This window comes from Plectropomus leopardus, chromosome 5 (assembly GCF_008729295.1).
Source record: "Plectropomus leopardus isolate mb chromosome 5, YSFRI_Pleo_2.0, whole genome shotgun sequence".
Classification (NCBI taxonomy): Eukaryota; Metazoa; Chordata; class Actinopteri; order Perciformes; family Serranidae; genus Plectropomus; species Plectropomus leopardus.
In genome coordinates this window covers 34,792,509-34,807,698 of record NC_056467.1, presented here as the reverse complement: position 1 = coordinate 34,807,698, position 15,190 = coordinate 34,792,509, and positions in this window count along the sequence as shown.

Genomic DNA, 15,190 nt, shown 5'->3' with positions numbered 1-15,190 from the left:
ATACTCTACTCTATGTATACTTTTTGCAATATTGGAATGCTCTCCCAAGAAATGTTTGAAGAAATCTTATATCGTAATCTGCTGAAATCACTGGCCAGGCAAAATAAATCATTCAATCAAAAGCATTACTAAGATTGATCAATTCTGCTGTCAGGGGACCAATGACATTAGGCATATGTGAATCTGAAAATGAGGTATGGTACACTGTCTGGTGCCCTTCCAACACATATACAGATTGTAACACTTGGAGTGTACCAGCGCAAAGAAAAGGATGCACTGATGAAGGATGCGCATTGAATAAAGTAAGCAGAGTCTTGGGGCGTGGCTCCAGCACTAGGGCCCAGAACAAATTTCGCTATGGGCCCCAAAAAGGGTTCTACTAGGTTCACACTGGTTGCAAAAGCACTGAAAAGCATGCCCATTTGCCATGGAACACTACCCACCTCCTTTTGGTATCCATGTTAAACAATGGCTGTCCACAATGGACACGCTACCGCAGCAGGCTTGTGGCGATAATTTCAGTGTCTGGTGTATTTTTTTACAAGCAAATCTGGCAGGAAAACATATTAACATACTATTATCAATTATATATTGTAAATGATATAAATGATTTGATTATAATAAATCATACAATATGCATCCCATGTTTCAATAGATTCAGAATAATTATTTGTTGTCCTCTATGGAGGAAATAATTTTTCACCGTCTGTACAAATTAACAAACAGAATTAACACACAGGATTAACACAGAACACAGAAAAACATTAACACAGAAAAAACATTTGTCCGTTAAGTCTGGACAGAGACAGAGAGCAAGAGAGGAGAGTGGGCACACACAGACAGAGACAGAGCTCCACGTGATTAGAAAAGAGCAGGGGAGCTAATTCACTTGCTGACCGGCGAGGAGAAATACGCTTCTGATGGGAACGGCCAGCTGATGGCCCGTTACACAATAACCAAAATATTGGAGCACTGCTGTGTCCAGTGTGAACCTGGCGGTAGGCCTTAATGGATTTTTCAACCTTTGCCCTTTCAATTTCCAGATGTTCAGATTATATGCAGATCTATAATGCAGAAAAGCCAATAATATTCACACACAGACACTGAGTGACAAACATCTTTCCTGTAGCACCGCCCTCGGACCAGAATGTCAACTCTGCATATAACATATCTCCCAATGTAAAGGTCATATTGGTTTTGTAAAAGGTTTCTGGAAGATTCTAGACACCACCATCTGTCTGTGTAGATTGTGGATCGGATAGATGGAAGCTTCCACAGTAATTATGCACCACTGTTGTGATGCCTCTGCTGCAAATTCTGGATGACATTTATGTTGCTATGAATATTAAGAAATTATTCCAAAGAGGAAAACACTTTTATAAAGTGATACTTAAGAGTAACTAAGCCCCAGACCATTTTTTTTTCAGTTGAAAAGTTGTACATATGGGTATTTAGTATTGTTGTTAGTTGATATAGGTGTAACTCTCTACATTTGAATGCAAAGTGTGAAAATTCTACATGTTATTTATAAATATGCACAGTGACTGTCCTTTAAAGGTTGATCCCGCTATTGCAATTGAATTTTACTATTGGCTGATCCTGGTAACGGGAGCTGTTTTCATGTCCAACAGAACCCCCTGTCGCCACCCCCTCACTAACCAACTGGGGGGGGGGGGGGTTCTTACTCTTTCAAGAAAATATTTTTTTCTCCTGTTACATTAAACATTTTAAAGTGGTATAAGGTTTGACCTGAGCATCAGAGCCATGGTCCATTCTGTTGATAATGTTGATCACAACTGACACCCTCCATACTTGTGACATTACCTGTGGATTCTCCCTGTCATAAATGTATCTTAACAATGAGAGAAAAATGCTTTTGATTAATGAGAACACAACTGTTGGGGTTTACGCTACATTAGGCAGGCAGACTGACATGATAACAAGCCAGAAGCAGCTGACTCCCATTCCTGCATCTGTTAGTGCTAATTCATTAGCTTTAACAAGGAAGCTGATGTGACAGCACTCAACAGCTACACTACACACACACTCAGTCTCTTTGTTTCTTTGTATTCAGCTCTGTCACAGCCTCAAAGTCACACATGACAATATACACATACTAAAACCCACAACATGACGTACTCAGAATATTAACACCCACTAACAGACACAGTGATACACATATGAAGACCTGAAGACACAAATGTTAATTCTTACAATAAACCACTGATACATATGGACAAACAGAAATGGTAAATGAGCCTGCACCTTTACAACACTACTCTAGTCGTTTGACCTTGTCCAAAGAGCTTTTTTTTTCACAAACTACCGGGTTAGCATGAGAAGGAAAAAATGCGCACCATGCTGGTCAGTGATCTCAAAAATATGAATGACGCGCTGGCTCCATTAACTGACTGTGTTAACAAACTACGATTAACCACTGAGAACATCGACAGGCAGATTAACGACCTTGAGGAAGCATTGTCAGGCAACAGTGACAGAATTGTGAACCTCAAAGATATGTGCACCTTGCTAAAAGACGACAACAAATGTCTTCTTGACGCTGTGGATGATCTTGAGAACAGATCGAGGTGCTGCAACTCGAGAGTCATCAACCTGCTGGAGATAGTGGAAGGGACTGACCTGGTGAAATGTATGTCAGGCTTTTTTGCCGAGCTCTTAGAAAGCAATGTGTTCCCCTCCCTGCTGACTTTGGACTTCATCCACAAAAATAATTGCAAAAGTGCTAGCTCGCGGAATTGAGGGTATGATGCCCTTAATTGTCTCACAAGACCAAACTGTTTTTTTATAAAAGAACGTCATTTATCTTCTAACATTCGCAGACTCCTCAATATAATTCATACTTCACATCCTGTGTTGGTCCCTGAGGCAGTCATCTCGCTAGATGCCAAGAAGGCCTTTGACCGCATAGAGTGGGAATACTTATTTGCGGTCCTCCAGAAGTTCGGCCTTGGCGATAAATTTAGCTCCTGGGTAAGACTCCTTTATGCATCGCCGCAATCATTTGTTAGTACCAACTCACTCCACTCCATATTTTTCTAGAGGCACATGACAAGGATGCCCACCTTCTTCTTTACTCTTTGCAATAGCAATAGAACCCTTTGCCATTGCACTTAACCCATTTTGCCCCACTGGCAACAATTGTTGCCGAAGTGTATCACTGTCATTTTCTACTCACAATAAAAAATCTCAAAGGCACTAATGCAACTTTTTCCACTTATATGCTAGTAGAAAACTTAGACAAAGGTTTTGGTTTATAAAAAATAGCTTCCAAGTGCTTCCTGTCACATGACATCATCTGCTTCCTGCTCCTTCCGGCTGAAGATATGGCGAATGCAAATTCTCCTGGAAAGAGGTAATTTTCATAAATTTCTTATGAGCAACACAGCTGTAAAAGATGCCATGCGGAGGAACAGCTTTGATGAGATTATGTCTTCTGTTGGGCATAATTGGGTTAAAACATCTACACTACTACAGAGAACACAACTGAATGGGAAAGAACATCGAGTATCATTGTACGCACACAATCTCTTGCTATATCTAAGCAACCCAGTGGCATCCCTTCCTGTGATTAAATCAATTCTGATGTAATTTGGTTCATTCTCAGGATATAAATTAAACTTTCAAAAAAACAATTTCCAATAAATGATTAAGCATGTCAAATCCAACAGACTTCAGTACCCTTTAGTTGAGCTAAGTGAGGTTTCAGGTACCTTGGCATCAATATAACCCGTACTCTTGCCTCTCTCCATATAGCCTACCTTACCCGTTTGGTTGACAATATGAAAAATGACCTTCTAAGATGGAATAGTTTGCCCCTGTCACTATCAGGTAGGATACAGTCGATAAAAATGAATGTGCTCCCTAAATCCCTGTATATGTTCAGATGCTTACCTGTCTTTTTACCAAAAGCTTTTTTCACTCCATTGACAAGCTTATCTTAAACTTTATCTAGGGCAGCAAAATCTTTCCCCAACATCCACAAACCATTCATTCATTCATTCATTCATTCATTCATTCATTCATTCATTTTCCATAACCGCAAGGGTCGCAGGGGGGCTGGAGCCAATCCCAGCTGTCATCGGGCAGAAGGCGGGGTACACCCTGGACAGGTTGCCAGACTATCACAGGGCCGACAAATATAGACAGACAACCTTTCACGCTCACAGTCACACCTCAGGGCAATTTAGAGTCACCAATCAACCTGACCTGCATGTCTTTGCAATGTGGAAGGAAGCCGGAGCCCCCGGAGAGAACCTATGCAGACACAGGGAGAACATGCAAACTCCACACATAGGGCCCCCGCCCACCGACCGAACCCCGTTCCATCCTGGTTTGAACCAGGGACCCGCTTGCTGTGAGGCAACATTGCTAACCACGACGCCACCATGCCACCTCCTGGGAAACCACCATTCAAAAAAATATAATTCTGAATCAGTGCTCCTGAAACAGACTGGTGCATTTTGGAGGCGCAGTCATGCCACTCATCTTCTCTTCCAGCCTTGGTATATTCAACTTCCAGTGAACGTCTTTTTATTCCTTGAACCCAATTGTTCTTGCTACACTTCGAATTTGGTCCCAGTTTCACCTTCATTTTAGATTTTCTGCAGCCTCCTTTCTGGGTCTTATCAGTAACAATCACCTTTTCCCACCTTCTATAGTGGATGCAACTTTTTCTCAGTGGGAATATAAGGACTGAAATGTTTCAAGGACCTATATGATGTTGGTGACCATTTATCCAGCTTTAATACTTTATATAAGAAATATGACATGGCCTGTTCAAATCTTTTCAGATATTTTCAGATTCGTCACTTCGTAGAGAAACAGTTTCCTTCATACCCCAACCTTCCTGGTAAGGTATTATGGGAAAAACTACTAGAAATGCACTCTACCCATAGGGGACTGATTTCTAAAATTTACTGTCCGATTATGACTGTTATTGATAGCTTTTCTGTGATTAAAACTAAATTGGAAAGATAAATTGAGATGAATCTAACAGAGGATTGGTGAACAACTGCATTCAGCAAGATGAATACTTCTACATCTTGTGCCAGGTTGAGTCTAATTCAGTTTAAGGTTGTCCATAGGATGCACTTTAGTAAAAGCAAGTTAGCTCAATTACTTCCAGATCAAGACTCAAGATGCAATCACTGTGGACACCTAGAAGCAGAAGTATTACACATGTTTCGGGCCTGCCCCAAACTTGGAGACTTCTGGCGTGATGTCTTTGATACTCTAACTAAAGTTTTGGAGATGAAAGTACAACCATGAGTTCCAGCCAAATCTACCTCATACAGCATGAGAGAAAGGGACATTATTGCTTTCGCCACTCTTTTGGCACGTCGTAGAATACTGCTTGTATGGAAGTGTACCATCTCACCATCTCAGTCTGCTTGGTTAAAGATGTGATGTTTTTTTTGAGCCTTGAAAAATTAAATATAAAATCAGAGGATCTAAGGATCCTTTTTTAAAGAAATGGCAACGTTTCATTTCATATTTTAATAATCTATCTATGTTGCCTCCTGAGTGAAACTGACCTGTCTGCTATGTATATTAACTTACCTGATCCTCTGTACACACTGTGGTAATATGTCCAGTACGACCTATGTGCTACAGAGACTCAATTTAATGGCGCTTTTCCGTTACATGGTACCAGCTCTACTCTACTCGCCTTTTTGGTTTTCAATTAGGAAAAAGTACCTGGTACCTGGTACCTGGTACCTGGTACTACCTTTTTTAGTAGCTGCTCTCCTGGGGTTCCAAAAAAGGCGGACCGGGTACTATGATGTACTAAATGGTGACGTGAAACACTGCAGACCACTGATTGGTCAGACAAAATCAACATTGCGCCATAAATGCACAGCATGCACACAATATTCTGAACAGCACAAACATCAAAGCTATTGTAGCAGCCGCAGTTTTGTATCATCTTTTTCTTCTTTCCCAAAATGCCAACCAGAAAGATCACGCTGTGGTCACTCCAGGAGGTACAAACATTCCTCACCTTACTGGCCGGTGAGCGTATCCAGTGAGTGCGAGTCTGTGTGTATGCATAGTTCGAATTACTGGGAAGCTAATGGGAGCTCAGCTCCCCTGAAGCCTCTCTTGAGACGTTTAGAGGGACCTTTAAAAAACTGACTTCTGTGACACTTTTGTGTTATAGATTATATATTTTCTGCACATAAAGGTTCCAGAAATAATAAAAAAAAATTATACTAGTAATAGGTCAATCTTGTGTGTTTATTCACTCATTACATTACATTTCCGAACATCTGTCTCCACTATTTAACTTCCATGTGTCTCCCTGCAGCGGCAATCTGAGCGTGAAGCAGTGCTGCGTTCAAATTCCTACATTTACGTAGTCACCTGAACTCCTCATCATCCGACAGAAGGAACAAAGGGAGAGAGGAAATGTTACTGGCGGGTATTAGTAGAATCTTTTTTGCAGTAACCCTGTTGCTGATGGTGTGCTACAGCACACTTTATGCATGTGACATGTTTTAATAGTGGTGCAGACCGGAAAATGTTGCACCCACGAAAGCCACACATTTACACACTAATTGAACAGCCATCAGAAGCAGTTTGGGATTCAGTATCTTGCCCAAGCGTACCTCGACATGTTGAGGGGGATCTAACCGCTAACCTTCGGACTTGCTCTAACACCTGAGCCACAGCTGTCCTATAATTAGATGCCGAATAAAGACAACAGAGTAGAAGGGCTGTCAGCGTTAATGTGTTGATTGCGATATGATTAATAGAGCATGCGTAGAAGTGATTAACGGCAGCGGAACGTGGCCGAGTGCGGCCGAGTATACCCGAGCATTGTCTCCGACTCACTGGCTTGCTCACACAAGTTACCCGAATTGAGTGCTCAAGGTGAACAGTGCTCTGTCACGAGCATTCCCCTCATAGCAGCTTAGCTTATTAGCAACAGCAGCTAATCAGCGGTATAACGCTGACACACACACACACACACAAATATACATACAACTTATCAGGGAATCATATCCTAATCACGAGCGAAGAAATTAATTTAACAGAATCAAAATGTGTTGTGCCCACAAAAATATACTAAAAGGTGGTACCTTGTAATATTGCCCGTGTATTAATACACAGCTCAACTTTAAGTAAATACTACGTTCAGTACCTTTTAGTAACTGTCATTAGTGCTCCGCGCTGCTCACTGATAACCGGTAGTTTGAATACAGACCGTAGACTGTATATACGGTCTCTGATACAGACACAGTAAGACGCCATATTACAGGCTTTACAGCCAACAGCATATGGATGTGTTGTAAGATGGTAAAAATGATGAATTATGATTCAAAAATATCCATTACTACAGCGGCACAAAGCCTGTGCTGTGTCAGGGTCTCCGAGAGTTACACGCGCATTCACGCGGTAGAGTCCTGCAGGGTTCTGTCGCGTTCATTTTATGTCTGGAGAAATACCGAATTCCAAATCTTGATTCGGGAAATAATGCATTTTACTTCTTTGGACTTAATATTTTTAATAATGGCTATAAAAAAAATGCGTTCTGAAAAGTCAACATGTCTCAAAAAAAAAATATCCAGTGATTTAAGGAGGTCTCTCTTTCTGGGCCAGTGTGCATCATGTGACGCTGTAGTTCCACTTTCGGCCACTATGTAAATTTTGCTTCAGAGGGTGGCGCACTTTCTGGGGGCTTGCTGGTAACTGACCAGGCTCCCTGAAGGTGGACTGTTAAGGTGGACCAGCTTTTATCATTGTGGTGACACTCCCAGCTGCTTCTACACAGATAATGGAGAAATGTCTGTCTTCTGAGTCTCTCCTGAGTTAGTGAAACAATTATTGATCCCAATTCAAAATTGATTTGCTGTTACTGATACAGTAACTGTTATGTATTGTTAAATTATATTAGTTGGGTTAGGTTTTATTATTATGTGAATGTGAACAAACTACAGTAATGTGCAAGATGTATTACAGTCATGGCTGCACCACAAAGCTTTCATTGTTTTTCAGTTCACTTGTGTATTTAAAGTTAAAGGACATCCAGTGTTAAAAATAACAACCAGAGTTTATGTTCAATAACTGCACGATGTCCTGAAGGCCAGTGAATAATCATGTTAAATTATTGTGATTTCAATCAATCAAAATCGAGCAGCCCTATGACCTGTAACCTGCTTTAACCTAACAGTTGGTGTGTGCATGTCCAAACACAGTATTTGTCTCAGATTGGCCTATTACCCCATTTCCCACGAAATACCACCCACTGTCTCTGTCAGGCCGGTGGTGTTGTAGCAGAAACACTCTAGAGACATGTATTACGAAGCCAGTTCAACAAACCCAGGGTATCTTCTGGTTATCTGGCTTACCTAACCCTGACATTGGCAGTCTGGATAACTGATACTATGCAGGTGGTTATCAACTTGCTCAGTCAACTTCAGTTTTTCCTCTCCATCCACAAGCACATTCACATGAATGAGGCAGGGGTGTTAATGACGAGAGACATCATCAGAACTATGAATGAAGACTGTCTTATGATATAATAGCCCATGACATGGTATTTACACCTGGCAATGTCCTATTTATGGGACAGCAAAAGAGTCATCGATGTGAAAAGAAGATATTAAAACACCAAAAATAATTTCCAAATATTAATAGTTGGCTAAGACTTAAAATACATGTAGAAAGTTTTTTTTTTTGCTGTATTTGGATGATGAAGAAACTTCTCTTAATATTTCACATAAAAACACTTGCCAGAATATTGCCTGACTGTTTCTGCCACCAAATAACATAAAAATGTTGCATTTATAACAGAAGCAAATTGACAGTGTGGGTTATTTTTCTTATAAAAAAGATAATCTTTGTTTTTTATTTCTAGTTCTCATCACACAGGTGTCTCATGTTATTCTGAGCTACAGTGATGAGTATAAAATCAGCCACACTGTCAGATATCACTGTGGGGATAAAATAAACTTTGCACAATTAAAATGCAGCTAAAAGCATCATCATGTGTTTAGTGTCATGAACAATCTCTCTGTTTGTTAGAATCTCTGTTTTATAACCAGTGGAAATAAAGAGCCTGGAACAATACAAATGATTTTACTGATGATTTTAACTAATAAAAAAGTAAAAAAAACTCATTACTGCAGACTTTTGTCCATGTCAGGACATTTTTTCCCACTGACATGATTGGTCACAGGTCGTTGACAGGATGTTATCTGAAACCCTAAAGTTAACCTACCGCAGAGCAGGTTAGCTGTTCAGCATGAGTTACCATGGTGATTTATCCTGGTAAAAAAGTGAGCAGTACTGAAAACCAAGAATTAACCCTTAAGTTAAATTGCTAACTCCATGTCATCCTTCATAGCACAGGCCTCAGGTCAAGAGCCTAATAAAGTTTTTTATACAGCAACAAACAAAACCAGTGCTTACAAGGTGCTTCATATAGTGCCAACTGTAACTCTACACCAGCTGTCTTAGATTTATTTAAACATTAACTCCAGATACCAACCAGGGTTAAGGACTCAACTGCCCCCAAGCCCCAGGCTCCCTCATTTATTTTTGTTAGTTTGATTATTAGTTCATTTGTCTCAGCCACAGAGATTTCTTCTTTGTATACCTTTTCAACAATGGCTATGTTTACATGCACAGTAATATTCCACTATTAATCAAATTATGACAATATTTTGAATGTCATGTAAACAGCAAATTTTTGTTTGGATACACATAATTAGAACATTTTATAAATTTAGTATTTTGGTTATGTATACAGCTTATTCAGAATATAGAAGAAGGTAGAAGGCAGATTTATTGGTCACTTTCTAAACAAAGTTTAAAAAGACGAAATTAAATTTATCCTTTATCCTGCTACATCTTTGGAAGGATGAGCTGACCAAAATAAGCAGTTACTATGAAGACTCCATCCACTTGCTTGGGCATGTTGCTGCTGGTGGCCTCTCTTGCTATTTTATTAGGTTATACTTCATTTCAAGGTGACTGCTGCATCATCATGTATTAGAAATATTCAAAAGTGCAACCTTTTCCATGGACTGAGTGAGCCAAATCTCTGCCTCACAGCTTTAACAGGAATGTTCCGTTTAACCCGCAGGAAAAGGGAAAAGAATAAAAAAACATCAACTGGGACTGAGTCTAAATGAATTGAAAACAGACCACAGATATTTTTCTAGAATGCTATACTACCAATTTCATGTTCATTGTGCCAACAACGAATGGGTTTTGCTTCCGTTTATCCTTTGTGTGTTTGCGGCAAAGGCTGCAGCTCATGGTGTGGTTTGTCAGGTCATAAGTCAGCCAGGACCGAGGTTGGTCCGCCTTGTCAATTTTCCAGTTTTCTTTGAAACGTTGTATAGTGACATTACTCTGTTTAGCTGTCTGTTCCTCTTCTTGATCGTCTCCTGCCTCTTTGTTTATCGTTTTTGTTTGTGGTGGCTTCACACCCGGAATATGTCCTCACATCTTCCTCGATACGCTCTTCCCGCCGTGCTTCTTCAAGCAAAGGGAATGAATAGAGCTCCAGTAGCTGACAGAGGCAAAATGTTGCATATGTTAGATATGGGCCCAACAGCAGGAGTCTACATCTGGGCTCCCAGGTAATCCAATCATGTGTGTTGGAGTGTACTCTTGACTGAACTAAACTATTGGATCAGGAAGCATTAAATTTTAATTAATTAAATTAAAAAGTATTTCCTTTTTGGTGCCTTCTTTGACTGGCCATTGCCCATTCTGTCTATGGATATTGGAAGTACACGACTATGAAGAAAAAAAACATCTTTATGAAGAAATCAAGGCCCCAATGCTGGTCAGTTATTCCAGATAAGTAAAACCGTCTCAATATTGAGCGTACAACATGCTTTCTTCACACTAATACACACACACACACACACACACACAACACACACACACACACACACACACACACACACACACACACACACACACACACACACACGCATGCTGTCTCTTCTTCTCCATACCCTGACAGCCAAAAGCTTAATTGCTGTTATAAGATTGGAAATGACCCCCAGAATAAGAGACCTGAATACAAATGGGTACGAGGTAAAGATTTGACAAATATGCCAAAAATGCATCACAAGACACAGAAAGAAGCCTGACAGATGCATGCTGTGTTTGTTTAAATCACCATGAAAGGAATTTAAGTCACTCATCAGTCAGAGCAACACAGCAAGCCTGTTCCTCTACACCCACTGCTATCACTATGTACAGTACCTTTTAACACTTCTATATGATTAACTGTCTGCAGAGGTACTCTGATCTGCCACAACAGGATAATACCTTTGGACTGGATCCAGTCTGTCATTGTAGTAAACAGCCAGAGTTTGACTGTGTGTTACCTGGCAGCCAGAAGCTTTCAGTAATTGTGAATGATATTCAGTGATTACAATAGGACAACAGCTTCAGAATAACAGTAGGTTCTGCGATCTATGGCAGAACACAAGCTTGAATATCTTGCATGAAAGTTAGACGTTCTACACACCCTCCACTCCCACCTCTACATCCCACCAGCTGAAATACACGGGGCATGATTGCGACGTGACATAGGCGGAGTGTAGCGAGGTCTTTTACCTCTACTGAGTCTTTTTAGCATATGCTATCAGCTTCATGGTGTACATATTGAGGATTTTGTCATGTCATAATTCAGCTACCTATGCAGGGATTGGAAGTGTATAGGCCAGTAATGCTTAACTTAAAACCTGTGGGCCAAATCTGGCCCTGGATAGGGTGCCAGATGCCCCCCCCAACCATTTTCCAATTCACAATTAAATAAAGTGATTTACACTGGAAAATGTTTTTGTAATTTCCTCGCAATGTCCAAAAATCCTAGAAACATCCGGAAAGCCTTGAAATGTTCTAAAATCCTTGAAACAACGTAAAATCATAGACACGTCCTAAAATCCTAAAATTAGCTGCTGTGACTGGATCCTGGCCTCCTGTTATTTTACAAAAGTGACCCCCAGGCAAAGCACAGTGAGTATCCCTGGTATGGGCTATATTAACTCGTGTTTAATTAATTAAATGGATGGTTTTAGCAACAGAATGCATTCATTTAATTGATTTATGTTAATGTGAAATGCAAAGTTGCTCTGGTGCCTTGCCATGCCTCTGCAACTACAAGATATTCATTTTAATTCTTTTTGTAACAGACTGTACTTGTAGTTTTTACATGTCAGATGGCGGCAGAGAGAAAAAAAATGCGTAAAAATAGAAAATAGATAAGAGCTGCGCAGGCAAGCGCGGCTTCTGTGATCAGACAAGCTGCGGTAGTTGTTTACAATCAACACGCTCTGCTGTGGGCAAGGTGCGGCCGCGTCTGTAATATGTTAATATGTTACATTCCACCTTGATAATTAAACACTACTTCTTCTTTGGCACTCAACAGTGGTAATAGATGAGGTGTGAAATCATACATTACGGACATAAATTGTAAGCTTTATGAATTCTTCGGTAAATGGACTGTACTTGTATAGCGCTTTTCTAGTCTTTTCGACCACTCAAAGCGCTTTCACAGGACATGTCACATTCACCCATTCACACACAAATTCACACAGTGGTGGCAGAGGCTACCGTACAAGGTGCCAACGAATAGGTAGCAAACATTCATATGCATGCACACTCCGATGACGGGGCATTTGGAGCAATTTGGGGTTCAGTATCTTGCCCAAGGATATTTCAACATGTTGCCTGGAGGAGCTGGGGATCAAACTGCTGACCTTCTGATTAGAAGATGACCCACTCTACCTCTGAGCCTCTATTTGGATCTTTTAATAATTTAATTGGTGGAGATGCACCTACATAAAGCTCTTTCAAAACCTATGACTTGCTTGTTTGTTTCGCTTTCATTTTATATTCCTCAACCAGCAGGAATATCTGAATGTACAGAACAAATTAACGAAGGTGGACTTAATTAATATCTAATTGTTCCCAACAGCTGTCACCACAGCAGTTTGCAAACTGCATAAAGGCTTTCAGATACAGTTGATAAACTCCTTTTGCAGCCATCAGAAGGCTGCAGGTATGTGTTCCATCTGCCCTCTCTAATCTGACTGACACATATTGACAAAGTGCTATTAACAACGCCAGATGCGCCACGGTAATTTTGATTTAATCTCTCACAATAAGTACCAGGTGGTTGCAAAATAGCCACAGAAACACCTGTTCTCCTGTGCATTATCAAAGTGGTTGGTTGTAAGAGTCCCCAATGTCAGACAATGAAATCACATTCAGGATGCATGGGATAGACACAGTTCACTCAGCGACATGAAAAATTGTTAATTTTTCTCATTACATTAGGATCTGACCTGTACTGTGTCTGTTCAGGTAATTTTTTTGGGGTAAAAACTTTGCTTTAACAAGAGGGATAATACAGTACCATCAGCAAAATTGAGTCACTCTTTAAAAAAATCATATTGCAATGGAGGAACAAGTCAGCAGAGTTGGACAGAGCACAGGCTGGGCTCTGCAGCAAAGTAATAGTTCACAGGAATATTCTGAAGCACTCTTGTAATACTCTTATTATTATTGATATTTAATTTGAAATCAAAAATTGGGAAATTAAAAAACAGATCAAAAATAGGAAATACATTTTTTTTTTTTTTTTTTAAAAAAAAGGGCCACAGGCTGAACTTAATTCGATATTTAATTTGTCTGATTTATTGTGATCCAAAAGTTGATCCTATGAGCAAGCTGCTACCCCACGGTTCCTCTCTGCCTCACTCCTGGCTTATATGAGAGAACTATTGCTGTGAGGATAAACAACTTGCACCTCGGAGAAGCGGAGACGGACTAGCTGTAGCCAGTCAAATTCAGCCAGAGCTAAAACCACTAACCCAGCTTGGGGTGTTAATACAATAAATGAATACAGAAGAAGACGTGAGCAAACAAGCAGATACAGCTAGCAAATATTTTATAATCGTTCACCAAATGTTGGCAATAATGTGCTGCCTGGTTGCAATTTACTGAGTGGTTGTGACCGTGATTTCTGCTAAGTGCATAACAGCTGTGTTTCAATGTAGACAAAATCACACTACAACACTACACTGTCAACATTTGTACAATACACAAGTAAGTACATAGTGTACTGTATGTGAGTGCACTAATGGAAGAGTCCAACAGAAGGCTCTGTTTGCTCTGATAGAACCAGGTTTATCAGAACCTTACTTACAGGATTTTAAAAAAAAAGAAACTGCAATATTTTCATAATTACAAGCAAGAGTGGCGACTACACATGCACAGTATATTCATACTGTAAATTTGTAGAAGGGGTAAGAAGCAAGAGAGGAAGAGATGAGGCACATGAAGAAGACAAGAGGATACAAAGCCAGTAAATGAGGGACAGGGAAATGACGAGCAGTGATAAGGTGGGAATGGTAAAAAAACAATGGAAACACAAATCTCACACAATGGAGCACATCGTCCACTGTGTGTGTGTGTGCGTGTGTGTGTGTGTGTGTGTGTATGTGTGTTGATTACCATATAGATAGGATTATTGAATCATGTGTGATGAATAAAGGGCTTAAGGCTCCACAATACCTACAATTTACTAACAGAGTAAACGTACGGGGAAAGAGGAGGTCTGCTGACATCAAATGATTAGAAAGGTCAATGACACAAAGTGACGGCACATCTGACTCCATTTACATTCTCAACTGGTCAGTGCACAAGCTAATGATGTCTGGAATGTGTGGGATTCACATTTTAGAAATAAATGAATGTTCCAGGAATTCCAGGGATCTTACTTGTTAATGAAGGGACCTTCCCTATCTCCTCTAGTTTTGGAAGCATACCACCATCCTTTGGGAAATCAATAAATTCTGCAGTGATCATCCACAGTGTTGCTGTGCACCCAGAGATGATTTAAAGGCAGTCATAGGCACTGCACAATCATTCATCATACTACTGATCTGTCACATGTAAGTGGAAAAAATAGAATTTTGTTTTTATATATTTAACATTGACCTGCTATGGGACTAAACATAGAAATTAGCCTCTGCTTATAGTCCTGCACATTTACATGTAAATGTTCATAAATATGTCCTGTGCAATATTTTAAATAACTAAATTGAATTTGAAATGATACTTAATTTAGAGATTACAATAAGATTGTGTTCAAACTGTGTTCAAATTAAGCACCAAAGAATGCAGCCCTTCT